This window comes from Panthera onca, chromosome C1 (genome assembly GCF_046562875.1).
Source record: "Panthera onca isolate mPanOnc1 chromosome C1, mPanOnc1 haplotype 2, whole genome shotgun sequence".
Taxonomy (NCBI): domain Eukaryota; kingdom Metazoa; phylum Chordata; class Mammalia; order Carnivora; family Felidae; genus Panthera; species Panthera onca.
Genome location: NC_138346.1, coordinates 127122503 through 127136832, shown reverse-complemented (window position 1 = coordinate 127136832; position 14330 = coordinate 127122503). Strand labels below are relative to the sequence as shown.

At 38.8% G+C, this 14330-nt stretch overlaps 1 pseudogene; it reads right to left on the bottom strand.

Annotated features, from left to right (window-relative positions):
* Positions 1 to 2693: 2693 nt before the first annotated feature.
* On the bottom strand, positions 2694 to 3300 carry LOC132673431 (MICOS complex subunit MIC26 pseudogene; annotated as a pseudogene).
* Positions 3301 to 14330: the final 11030 nt, after the last annotated feature.

Sequence of the window (14330 nt, the reverse complement as noted above, 5' to 3'; positions counted from 1 at the left end):
CTCTGCAAATGGCTCCTGCCACTACATAGGAACCAGAAGCTGGCCCCTGCAGCCAAGTGTGTGCACACCGCTGGCTCTAGCCACCACTGCTGCTTACCCTGGTCCCTAGCTACTGGATTTGGAGATGCTGCTGAGGACCCCCAACGGCCCTTACAGCTACTGCAGCCCTCCTGTAGTGTTAGCCAAGGACCATACAATTGTCAATGCTGTGAAGTCCACTGGCCTGAACCGAAGATTATCATGTCCCCCAGAACCCAGTGCCACCACATATCCACACACTTGGCACCCTGTACCCTAGATCCATGATCCAGCATGCCCTCACACATGAGTGAAGGTTTCCTTTAAAGTCTGGAAGTCCATAAAGTCTGAAAGAGGTGACTGCTTTTTCAAATGTACAAGCACACATGCAAGACTATAGGGATCATGAAGAATCAGGGAAACATGACTCCACCAAAGGAGTCTCCAGTAAATCTCCAGTACTGGGCCCCAAAGAAATGAAGATCCAGAAATTACCTTAAAAAAATATTCAAGTTATTTGTTCCACATATGGGCAGAGATCTACAAAAGAACAGAGATAATTTAATAACATCAGGGAAGCAATACAAGAACAAAATTAGAAGTTCAACAAAGAAATAGAAAACACAACAAAAACCAGACAGATAATGGAATAGAATAGAAAAGTAGGAAATGAACCCACAACTGTATGGTCAATTAATCTTTGACAAACAGGGAAGAATATCCAATGAGAAAAACACAGTCTCTTCAACAAAAGATGTTGGGAAAACTGGACAGCAACATGCAAACAAATAAATCTGGACCCCTTTTATACACCATACACAAAAATAAATTCAAAATAGATGAAAGGCCTAAATGTGAAGCAGGAAACCATTAAAATCCTAGAGGGGAACACAGGCAGTAACCTCTGTGACCTCAGCTGTGGCAACTTCTTACTAGGTATGTCTCCTGAGGCAAGGGAAATGAAAGCAAAAATAAACTATTGGGACGTCATCAAAATAAAAAGCTCCTAAAAAGCGAAGGAAACAATCAACAAAACTGAAAGGCAACCTACAGAATGGGAGAAGATATTTGCAAATGACATATCTGATAAACGGTTAGTATCCAAAATATATAAAGAACTTATAAAACTCAACACCCAAAAACAAATAATTTGGTAAAAATGGGCAGAAGACATGAATAGACATTTTTCTAAAGTGCACATTGAGATGGCCAACAGACACATGAAAAGATGCTCAACATCACTCATCATCAGGGAAATATAAATCAGAACTATCATGAGATATCACCTCACACCTGTCAGAATGGCGAAAATCAACAACACAAGAAGCAGATGTTAGCAAGGATGTAGAAAAAGGGGGTTCCTCTGTTGGTACAAATGCAAACTGGTGCAGCCACTGTGGAAAACAGGATGCAGGTTCTTCACAAAGATAAAACCAGAACTACCCTATGATCCAGCACTTGTACCATTATGTATTTACCCAAAGAATACAAAAATTCTAGTTCAAAGGGATACACACCCCCCCCCCAATGTTTGTAGCAGTAGTATCGATAAAAGCAAAATTATGGAAAATGCTCAAATGTCCAATGGCTGACGAATGGATAAAGAAGTAGTGTATATATACAATGGAATGTTACTAAGCCTTCAAAAAGAATGAAATCTCGCCATTTGCAATGATGTGAATGAAGCTAGAGTGTATCAAGCTAAGTGAAATAAGTCAGTGGGGAAAGACAAACACCATATGATTTTATTTACATGTGGAATTGAAGAAACAAAACAAACAATTATAAGGGAAGAAAAGAGAGGAAAACCACGAAACAGACTCTTATCTATGGGAAGAAACTGATGGTTACTAGAGAGGAGGTAGGTGGGGGGATGGGGAAAATCGGTGATGGTGATTAAGGAGTGCACTTGTGATGAGCACCAAGTGTCATATGTAAGTGTTGAATCACTGTTTTTAACACCTGACACTAATATTACATGTATGGTAACTAAGTGGAATTTAAACAAAAACTTCATATGAATATAAAAAATAACATAAAAGGCGTAGCAAAAGGAGTAAAAAGGTAGAGTTTTCACATAAAAATTTGTAAATTATCTACACACTTCTGGAAAAGATTCTACTTTACTATTAATTTTTTTAAAATGTTTATTTTTGAGACAGAGAGCATGGGGGAGGGGCAGAGACAGAGGGACACAAGGGGTCTGAAGCGGGCTCTGTGCTGACAGCAGAGAGCTGGATGTAGGGCTCAAACTCATGAAGTGTGAGACCTTGACCTGAGCCTAAGTCAGATGCTTAACCAACTGAGCCACCCAGGCACCCCCCTTTTTTTTTTTTTTATTAATTTTTAAGTATAGATTAAATAGCTATAAGCACAGAACTATAACAAACTATGGTTAAAATGTTATATATCTTCTACTTAAATGAGAATTTTTAAAAATGATAAAATTGTCTGAGATATGATAAAAGAGCTCTCATATATTATTATTAAAAATCCAATATAAGCAATATTATGTCTGTCTTATGTCTTGGGTGATGACCCAAGATAACGAGAGGCCTAGAGTTTTTCCCGAAGAAGAAAGCCAATTTACTACATTTAGTACTGACTTCTCTGCCATTTTTCTGTTAAAATACTGGTTTACTACACGGATTAAAATGGGCAGAGCATTGAGCATTCTATTTATTTCCAGGTGAATTCTTCACATATCCTGTCTTTTGAAAGTTCACCTCCACAAATTTTCTGTGACTATGTATCCTTGTAAATCCCAGTCATATAATTTCTTCCCACTGCCCTGGACAAATACAATGGCTTGTTGTGGATAATAAAAAGAGGCAGCTAATCCCATGAACCCAGGTGGATACACTGGCTTCTTTATTTTTGAACCTCTAGCCAAAAGAAGTTAAACAATGCCAGCAAAACCAATAACACCAAGTCTTGGAAAAAATCCAGGGGGTGCATTTGGGAGATATTTATACCTGTCTGGGATGTCTAACCCCCACTGAACCAAGCTCTGCATCTTGGGCTTAGTTTGTGAGTACATTTCCTGACACCACCTTGAATATGGCTTACCATAATGTCAGAGATGTGAGATGCTTTCTTCAAGATGGGTCCTTTGGCTCCTCTACATATTTAGATCGACCCTCGGAAATGGAGTAGAGTGAAAGCTCCTTAACCTTCATGGCAGTTTTGTGAAGTGAGTCCTTGTTAGGTGATGCATAGACTTTGACGGTGTGCACACTTAAGGCTGGCTGGCCCCACAGAACTCTGAATTACCTTGAACATGTTGTTGGCAGAGGTGGCTCTGGCTCACACATAGCAATAGTTCCTTTAAATGTAAATAGACTAAATTCTCCAATTAAAAGACATAGGGTTCCTGGGTGGATAAAGAACAAGACACATCTATATACTGCCTGCAAGAGGCTTACTTCAGAAGTCAGGACACACACAGACTGAAAGTGAAGGGATGGAAATAGATATTCCACACAAATGGAAACAAAACAAAAACTGGTGTAGCTATAGTCATATCAATGACATAGGCAGACAGAGAAAGACAAATACCATATGACTTCATTTATATGTGAAATATAAAAAAATAAAACAAAACAAAACTTCTAATTATAGATACAGAAAGCAGATTGGTGTTTGCTAGAGGGGAGTTGCTTGGTGGTGGGGAGGGCAAAATGGGTAGAGAATTTAATAAGTACAAACTTCCAGCTGTAAAATAAATAATGGGGATGTAGTATACAGTATGAGAAATATGATCAATAATATTGTATTAACTTTGTGAATGACAAGGCACCTGTTGTAGTGACCATTTTGCAATGTATATGACTATCAAATGACTTATGTTGCACAACTGAAATTAATATAATATCATCTGTCAATTATACTCCAATAAATGTTTTTAAAAAGAACAATGTAAGGGCAGGACAGATGCTGGGAAGTTGCTGAAGTAGTAGGACCCGATGCTCATTCCATCCCACATTGACAACTAGATATCTGAGTGAATAAACAAAAGAGCGATCTGAAGACTCTCAGAAAAAAATTCCACAACTACATGTAGAAAAGAAACCGTATTGGAGAGTTTAGGAAGAGCAGAAACAGTGGTCAGAAGTTGCCCCCAGGAGTGAGGAAGCTGCAGGCACAAAGATGGAAAACATCAAGGAACCCACACAGGGAAAATGAATCGCCATAACGTCTGGCTTTGAAAACTAGAAAGGGCTGAGCTCTGTGTTTGTATAACCTGTGGGTTTTGGAGCCTGGAGTTTTAAAAGGCTGCTGACTCAGCACCAGGAAAATCAGGAGGCCTAGTGATGGCTGGGTCCCCACTCTTAAAGAGACAACAGCCACAGGAGAAGCAACAGAATCAACAGTTTGCACAGCGCCCGGGGAAAATATAAGGAAGATCCATTTATAAGGATTTTAGAGCATGCTAGGGGTCTTCTCCAGGAACAATGCAGCTGGCAGGTGCCATTTCCCTCCCCTGAACCCAGCATAAATGCAGAGCCACCTGCCATAGGTGGTGCTGCACAGACAATTGCTACCTAATCTGCTGGCAGTGTGCCTAACTCAGAATGAGTTTGGGGCCCTCCTGCAAGCATTCTCAAGCCCACGTGGGTTCCAGAGGCCACTACCCGCTCAGTGGTGGTGGTGACCGCACGGCAGCCAGTGAGCAGGAGTTTGGAGACAGAAATAGATCACTCACTCTGAAGGAGGCCAGCTGTCACATTGTGAGGAGTAGCCCGGGTGGTGAGGAAATGAAACCCCTGCCAACAGCCATTTGAATGAGTTTAGAAGTGCATCCTCCAGCCCCCAGTCTAGCCTTCAGATGACTGCAGCCCAGGTCACAGACCCAAAACCAACAGCTGAGCTGCTCTCAGATTCCTGATCTGCAGAAACTATGTGAGGGTGTTCCCTTGGCCTTTGGACTTGGATGCCTGTTTCCTCCCCCAGATTAGTCTGTCTGTTTGTTTTCCTTTACAGGGCTACTCCAAGGAGCAAATCAAAGCACACTTGGTGGAAGTTCCAAAATATCACTGCGAGGAGGGAAATAAAATAACCAAAGTCACAAGAGAGAGAAAGTAACACTCTCAAAAAAAAAAAAAAAAAAACACCTCCTGAAGGGCCAGGCCCTGGACAGTGTATGACCCTCCTTTAATATAGCAGTGCTCGCAGGTGCAGAGCACACAACAAGCTTTTAAAATACCCAAGGGACAGAAAACTAGCCAAAATGATGAAACAGAAGAATTCTCCCCAGAAGAAATTCCAAGAGGTAGTGACAGCCAATGAATTGAACAAAACTGATTTAAGCAATATAACTGAACAAGAATTTAGAATAATAGTCATAAAATTAATCGCTGGGTTGAAAAGCATAGAGGACAGCAGAGAATCTATTGCTATGAGATCAAGAGACTAAAAAATAGTCCTGATGAAATAAAATGCTATAAATGAGGTGCAAAATAAAATGGAGGCGACTACAGTGCGGATTGAAGAGGCAGAGGGGAGACAGAATAGGTGAATTAGAAGATAAAATTATGGAAAAAGAGGAAGCTGAGAAAAAAAGAGATTAAAAAAATCTAGGATTACAAGGGGAGAATTAGAGAACTAAGTGATGCAATCAAATGGAACAATATCCCTATTATAGGAATTCCAGAAGAAGAAGAGAGAGAAAGGGGCTGAAGGTGTACTTGAACAAATCATAGCTGAGAACTTCTCCCATCTGGGGAAGGAAACAGACATTGAAATTCAAGAGGCACAGAGAACTCCCTTCACATGTAACTTGAATCGATCTTCTGCACGATATTATCATAGTGAAACTGGCAAAATACAAAAATAGACAGTTCTGAAAGCATCTAGGGATAAACGGGCCTTAACATGCAAAGGCAGACACATAAGGGTAGTAGCAGACCTATCTACTGAAACTTGGCAGGCCAGAAAGGAATGGCAGGAAATCTTCAATGTGATGAAAAGAAAAAATATGCAGCTGAGAATCCTTTATCCAGCAAGTCTGTCATTCAGAATAGAAGGAGAGATAAAGGTCTTCCCAAACAAACAAAAACTGAAGGAATTCATCACCACCAAACCAGCCCTACAAGAGATCCTAAGGGGAACTCTGTGAGTGAAATGTTGCAAGGACCACAAAGTACCAGAGACACCACTACAAGCATGAAACCTGCAGATAACACAATGACTCTAAACCCATATCTTTCAATAATAACAATGAATGTAAATGGACTAAATGCTCCAATCAAAAGACATAGGGTATCAGAATGGATAAAAAAACCAAGACCCATCTATTTGCTACCTACAAGAGACTCATTTTAGACCTGAGGACACCTACAGATTGAAAGTGAGGGGATGGAGAACTATCTATCATGCTACTGGAAGTCAAAAGAAAGCTGGAGTAGCCATACTCATATCAGACAAACTAGGCTTTAAATTAAAGGTTGTAACAAGAGATGAAGAAGGGCATTATATAATAATTACAGGGTCTATCCATCAGGAAGAGCTAACAATTACAAATGTCTATGTGCCGAATTCGGCAGCACCCAAATAATATAAAACAATCACAAACATAAGCAACCTTATTGATAAGAATGTGGTAATTGCAGGGGACTTTAATACTCCACTTACAACAATGGATAGATCATCTAGACACAGGATCAATAAAGAAACAAGGGCCCTGAATGATACATTGGAACAGATGGTCTTGACAGATATATTTAGAACTCTGCATCCCAAAGCAACAGAATCTACTTTCTTCTCGAGTGCACAGGGAACATTCTCCAAGACTGATCACATACTGGGTCACAAAACAGCCCTTCGTAAGTATAAAAGAATTGAGATCATACCATGCACACTTTCAGACCACAATGCTATGAAGCTTGAAATCAACCACAGGAAAAAGTCTGGAAAACCTCCAAAAGCATGGAGGTTAAAGAACATCCTACTAAAGAATGAACAGGTCAACCAGGCAATTAGAGAAGAAATTTAAAAAAATATATGGAAAAAAATGGAAATGAAAATACAACAATCCAAATGCTCTGGGATGCAGCAAAGCCAGTCCTGAGAGGAAAACATATTGCAATCCAGGCCTATCTCAAGAAACAAGAAAAATCCCAAATACTGAATCTAACAGCACACCTAAAGGAACTAAAAGCACAACAGCAAAGATTCCCCAAACTCATCAGAAGAGGAGAAATAATAAAGATCAGAGCAGAAATAAACAATATAGAATCCAAAAAAAAAAAAACAAAAAAAACAAAAAAAAACCAAAAAACAAAAAACCAGTAGAACAGGTCAATGAAACCAAGAGTTGGTTTTTTGAAAAAAATAAAACTGGTAAACCTGTAGCCAGGCTTCTCAAAAAGAAAAGGAGAGGACCCAAATAGATAAAATCACAAATCAAAATGGATTTATGACAACCAATTCCTCAGAAATACAAGAAATTATCAAGGAATACTATGAAAAATTATATGCCAACAAACTGGACAACCTGGAAGAAATGGAAAAATTCCTAAACACACACACACTAACCAAAACTCAAATGGGAAGAAATAGAAAATTTGAACAGAACCTTAACTTGTGAAGAAATTGAAACATTCATAAAAAATCTCCCAACAAATAAGACTCCTGGACCAAAATAGAAAGGGAAGGAAAACTTCCAGACTCATTCTACGAAGCCAACATTACTCTGATTCCTAAACCAGACAGAGACCCAGCAAAAAAGAGAACTACAGGCCAATATCCCTGATGAATATGGATGCAAAAATTCTCAATAAGACACTAGCAAACCCAATTCAATTGAAACAGAAAGAATTATTCACCATGATCAAGTGGGATTCATTTCTGGGTTGCAGGGTTGGTTCAATATTTGCAAATCAATCAATGTGATACATCACATTAATAAAAAAAAGATAAGAACCATATGATCCTGCCAATAAATGAAGAAAAAGCATTTGACAAAATACAGCATCCTTTCTTAATAAAAACCCTCAACAAAGTCAGGATAAAAGGAACACACTTAAATACCATAAAAACCATTTATGAAAAGCCTACAGCTAATATCATCCTCAATGGGGAAAAACTTAGAGCTCTCCCCCTGAGATCAGGAACACGACAGGGATGTCCGCTCTCACTGCTGTTTAACAGTGTTGGAAGTCCTAGCGTCAGCAATCAGACAACAAAAGGAAATCAAAGGCATCAAAATTGGCAAAGATGAAGTCAAACTTTCACTTTCTGCAGATGACATAATATTATACGTGGAAAACCTGACAGACTCCACCAAAAGTCTGCTACAACTGTTATATGAATTCAATAAAGTTGCAGGGTACAAAATCAATGTAAAGAAATCAGTTGCATTTTTATACACCAATAATGAAGCAACAGAAAGAGAAATAAAGAAACTTATCCCATTCACAATTGTGCCAAGAATCATAAAATACATAGGAATAAACCTAACCAAAGATGTAAATATCTGTATGCAGAAAAATATAGAAAGCTTATGAATGAAATTGAGTAAGATGCAAAGAAATGGAAAAACATTCCATGTTCATGGATTGGAAGAATAAATATTGTTAAACTGTCAATATTACCCAAAGCAATCTACACATTCAGTGTAATCCCAATCAAAATTGCACCAACATTCTTCTTAAAGCTAGAACAAGCAATCCTAAAATTTGTATGGAACCACAAAAGACCCCGAATAGCCAAAGTAATATTGAAGAAGAAAACCAAAGCAGGAGGCATCACAATCCCAGACTTTAGCCTCAATTACAAAGCTGTAATCATCAAGACAGTATGGTATTGGCACAAAAACAGACACAGACCAATGGAATAGAATAGAGACCCCAGAATTGGACCCACAAATGTATGGCCAACTAATCTTTAACATAACAGGAAAGAATATCCAATGGAAAAAAAGACAGTCTCTTTAACAAATGGTGCTGGGAGAACTGGATAGCAACATGAAGAAGAATGAAACTAGACCACTTTCTTACACCATACACAAAAATAAACTCAAAATAGATGAAGGATCTGAATGTGAGACAGGAAATACTCAAAACCCTAGAGAGGAAAGCAGGAAAAATCCTCTTTGACCTTAGCTGCAGCAATTTCTTACTCGACACATCTCTAAAGGCAAGGGAATTAAAGGCAAAAATGAACTATTGGGACCTTATCAAGATAAAAAGCCTCTTCACTGCAAAGAAACAACCAACAAAACTAAAAGGCAACTGATGGAATGGGAAAAGATATTTGCAAATGACATATCAGATAAAGGGCTAGTATCCAAAATCTATAAAGAACTCACCAAACTCCACACCTTAAAAGTGAAGAAATGGGCAGAAGACATGAATAGACAATTTTTGAAAGAAGACACCCAGATGGCCAAAAGACACGTGAAAAGATGCTCAACGCCACTCTTCATCAGGGAAATACAAATCAAAACCACACTCAGATACCACCTCACGCCAGTCAGAGTGGCTAAAATGAACAAATCAGGAGACTACAGATGCTGGAGAGATGTGGAGAAATGGGAACCCTCTTGTTGGTGGGAATGCAAACTAGTGCAGCTGCTCTGGAAAACAGTGGAGGTTCCTCAAAAAATTAAAAATAGATCTACCCTATGACCCAGCAATAGCACTGCTAGGAATTTACCCAAGGGATACAGGAGTGCTGATGCACAGGGGCATTTGTACCTCAACGTTTATAGCATCACTTTCAGCAATAGCAAAATTATGGAAAGAGCCTAAATGTCCATCAACTGACAAATGGATAAAGAAGATGTGGCTTATATATACAATGGAATACTACTCGGCAATGAGAAATAATGAAATCCGGCCATTTGTAGCAACGCGGATGGAACTGGAGGGTATTATGTTAAATGAAATAAGTCAGATAGAGAAAGACAGATACCATATGTTTTCACTCGTATGTGGATCCTGAGAAACTTAACAGAAGTCCATGGGGGAGGGGAAGGGGGGAATAAAAGTTACAGAGAGGGAGGGAGGCAAACCATAAGAGACTCTTAAATACTGAGAACAAACTGAAGGTTGATGGGGGGTGGGGGAGAGGGGAAAGTGGGTGATGGGCATGGAGGAGGGCACCTTTTGGGATGAGCACTGGGTGTTGTATGGAAACCAATTTGTCAATAAATTGTATTTCATATAAAAAAAAAAAAAAGAATGAGTTCTCCTTAGGACTGGCCCACTTCAAGCCACTGGCCTCAGCCCTGGGCTCAGGGTGAATTTTTTAATGTGGCGCATGCCCCACTCAGCAGATCTTCACCCCCACGCACAGATACCATGTCCAGCTGCTGTGGCATCCCTCTCCACCACCACTGCCATGTACTGCCCACCACCTGCTGCCACCAAAGCGTGCAGGGCCTGTGGCTGCAGCTGAGCTTGGGGGGAGCTGACAGCACTAGCAGCTCGGTGAGAATGTTGATAAAACCGCTGCCCTACCCCCAAGCTTTCCTGCAGTCCTACCCCGTCAGAGCTGGCTGGCCTGCATCTCAGTAACACCACAGACAGCAAGCACAGCCTGCCATAGGCAGTCAGTGAAGAATTCTGGACTTAAAGGAAAAGTTACTCAGACACAATAGCAAGAAGCAAGCAACATACGTAGGAGACTCCTCTGAAGTGCTGAGTTCTGGTGAACAGGGGACACTGCACCACATGGTACTATAGGACCTCTTCTTCATAAAGCCACTACTTTTAAGAGCAGAAGACATAGATGACTTTCTTTTTTCATTGTTGTTGTTGTTGTTGTTTTGTTTTGTGTTGTTTTTAATTTACATCCAGGTTAATTAGCTTATAGTGCAACAATGACTTCAGGAGTAGATTCCTTAAGCCCCTTACCCATTTATCCCATCCCTTCTTCCACACCCCCTCCAGGAACCCTCTGTTCTCCATATTTAAGAGTCTCTTATGTTTTGTCCCCCTCCCTGTTTTTACATTATTTTTTCTTCCCTTCCCTTATGTTCATCTGTTTTGTCTCTTAAAGTCCTCATATGAGTGAAGTCATATGATTTTTCTCTTTCTCTGACTAATTTCACTTAGCATAATACCCTCCAGTTCCATCCACGTAGTTGCAAATGGCACGATTTCATTCTTTTTGATTGCCTAGTAATACTCCATTGTATATATATACCACTTCTTCTTTATCCATTCATCCATCTATGGACACTTGAGCTCTTTCCATACTTTGGCTTTTGTTGATAGTGCTGCTATAAACATGGGGATGCATGTGTCCCTTCGAAACAGCACACTTGTATCCCTTGGATAAATACCTAGTAGTGCAACTGCTGGGTCGTTGGGTAGTTCTATTTTTAATTTTTTAGGAAACTCCATACTGTTTTTTAGAGTGGCTTCACCAGTTTGCATTCCCACCAGCAGTGCAAACGAGATCCTCTTTCTCCGCATCCTCACCAACATCTGTTGTTGCCTGAGTTGTTTATGTTAGCCATTCCGACTGGTGTGAGGTGGTATCTCATTGTGGTTTTGATTTGTATTTCCCTGATGATGAGTGATGTGGAGCATTTTTTCATGTGTCACTTGGCCACAAAAATGACTTTCCTAGTGCACAGAAAAAGACAGAGAGAGGTAACAAAATGAGAAACAGAAGAATTTGTCCCAAGTGAAAGAATAGAACAAAATCACAGCAGGAGATCTAAGTGAAACAGAAATAAGTAGTATGCCTGATGGAGAATATAAAGTGGTGATCATAAAGATATTCACTAGACTTCAGAAAAGGGTGGAGGACATCAGTTAGACCTTTGACAAAGAGATAAAAAATAACATATCAGAGATGAAGAACTCAATAAATGAAATTAAAAATATACTACATGAAATAAACAGTAGGCTACAGGACGCAGAGGAATGACTTAGTGTCCTGGAAGACAGAGTAATGGAAAGCAATCAGGCTGACGAGGTAAGAAACAAATAATGTCTAACGACAATACACTTAAAGAACTCAGTGACTCCATCAAGTGTAATAACATTAGCATTATAGGGATCCCAGAAGGAGAAGAGAGAGAAAGAGGGGGGCATACTGTATTTGAAGAAATAATAGCTCAAAATTTCCAGAATCTGGGGAGAGAAACAGAGATCCAGATTTAGCAGGCACAGAGATCCCCCAACAAATACAGCCCAAGGAGGTCCACACAAAGACACATAGTAATTAAAATGGCCAAAAACAATGATAAAGAATTTTAAAGGTCTCAAGAGAAAAGAAGATAGTAACTTACAAAGGAAATTCCATAAAACTATTAGCTGATTTTTCAGCAGAAAAGTCAGAAGCCAGAAGGGAGTGGCATGATACATTCCAAGTGCCAAAAGGAAAACATCTGCAGCCGAGAGTGCTCTATCTAGTAAAGCTATCATTCAGAATAGAAGGAGAAATTAAGAGTTTTTCAGACAAACAAAAACTAAAGGAGTTCATGACCACTAATCAGCCCTACAAGACATATTAAAGGGGAGCCTTTGAGTGGAAAAACCATGAGTAAGAGTATAAAAAGTAAAAAACACACAAGCAGTGAAAATAAGTATTTCTGTAAAAAAATCACTCAAAAGATTCATAAGTAAAAGGGTGTAAAAATATGATGCCAAATATCAGAAACATGGAGGGGAGAGGAGTAAATAACAAGGTCAAAATTAAGTGACCATCAGCTTAATATAGACCGCTAAGTGCAGATCTCATATATAAAACACGGGGCACTGGGGTGTTTCAGGCAGTTGAGTGTCAGATGTTTGGTTTCAGCACAGGTCATGATCTCACAGTTCATGGGTTCGGGCCCCACGTCAAGCTCGGTGCTGGTGGTGCAGAGCCTGCTTGGGATTCTCCCTCTCTGTCTCTCCTTCTCTCCCCCCCTCTGTCTCTCTAAAAATGAATAAATAAGCTTAAAAAATAAAAAATAAATAAAATGAATGGAAACCACAAACCAAAAAGACCCAATAATTTATGTGTAAAGAATAAAAGAGTAAGGAATCTAAGCTGATCACTAAAGAAAGCCAACAAGCCATAAGAGAGAAAGGGAGGAAAAGATCATTAAAAATCCATAAAAACAACCACAAAACATATAACACAATGGCAATAAATGCATATCTACCAAAAATTACATTGAAGTTAAATGGACTAAATGTCCCAATCAAAAGACACAGGATGATAGAGTGTATAACAAAACAAGACCATACATCTGCTTCCTATAAGAGACTCATCATTTCAGACCTAAAGAAGACAGTTCCATATTGAAAGTAAGGGCATGAAAAAAATAAACAAAAAATGAATAAAAGAAAAGAAAAGAAGAGCAAAGAAAAGCATTTATCATGTAAATGGACATCAAAAGAAAGCTGGAGTAGCAATACTTACATTAGACAAACTAGACCTTAAAATAAAGACTATAAGAAGAAATGAAGAAAGGCACTATATCATAATAAAGATGATGGTCCAACAAGAAGATATAACAATTGTAAATATTTATGCACCCAGTATGGAACATCTAAATATATAAAACAATTATTAACAAACAAAAAGGAATGAATTGATAATAAAATAATAGTAGGGGACTTTGATACCCACTAACATCAATGGAAAGATCATCAAATCTGAAAAGTCATCAGAAAATCAACAAGGAAACCGTAGCTTGAAATGACCTACTGGACCAGATGGACTTAATAGATACATTCAGAACATTCCATCCTAAAACAGCAGAATACAGATTATTTTCAAGTGCACATGGAATAATCTCCAGAACAGATAACATATTAGACCACAAAACAAGACTAAACAAATTATCAAAGATCAGATTCCTACCATACATCTTTTCTGGCTACAACACTTGAAAGCTAGAAGTCAACCACACGAAAAAAATTTGGAAAGACCACAAATACATGCAGGTTAAACAACATGCTGCTAAACAATGAATGGGTCAACTAGGAAATCAAAGAACAAGTAAAAAAACCCACAAAATCAAATAAAAATGAAAACACAATGGTCCAAAACCTTTGAGATACATAAAAAGTGGTTCAAAGACAGAAGTATAGAGCAACACAGGCCTATCTCATGAAACAATAAAAATCTCAAATAAACAACCCAGCCTTATACCTGAAGGACCTAGAAAAAGAACAACAAACAAAACCTGAAACCAGTAGAAGGAAGGGAATAATACAGATTAGAACAGAAATAAATGATATAGAAACTAAAAATACAATAGAACAGATCAATGAAACATTCCCTAACAGGCAAAAACTAAGAAACATGTGATTGGTAGCCTGCCGTACAAAAAATGCTAAAGGGAATCCTTCAGGCTGAAG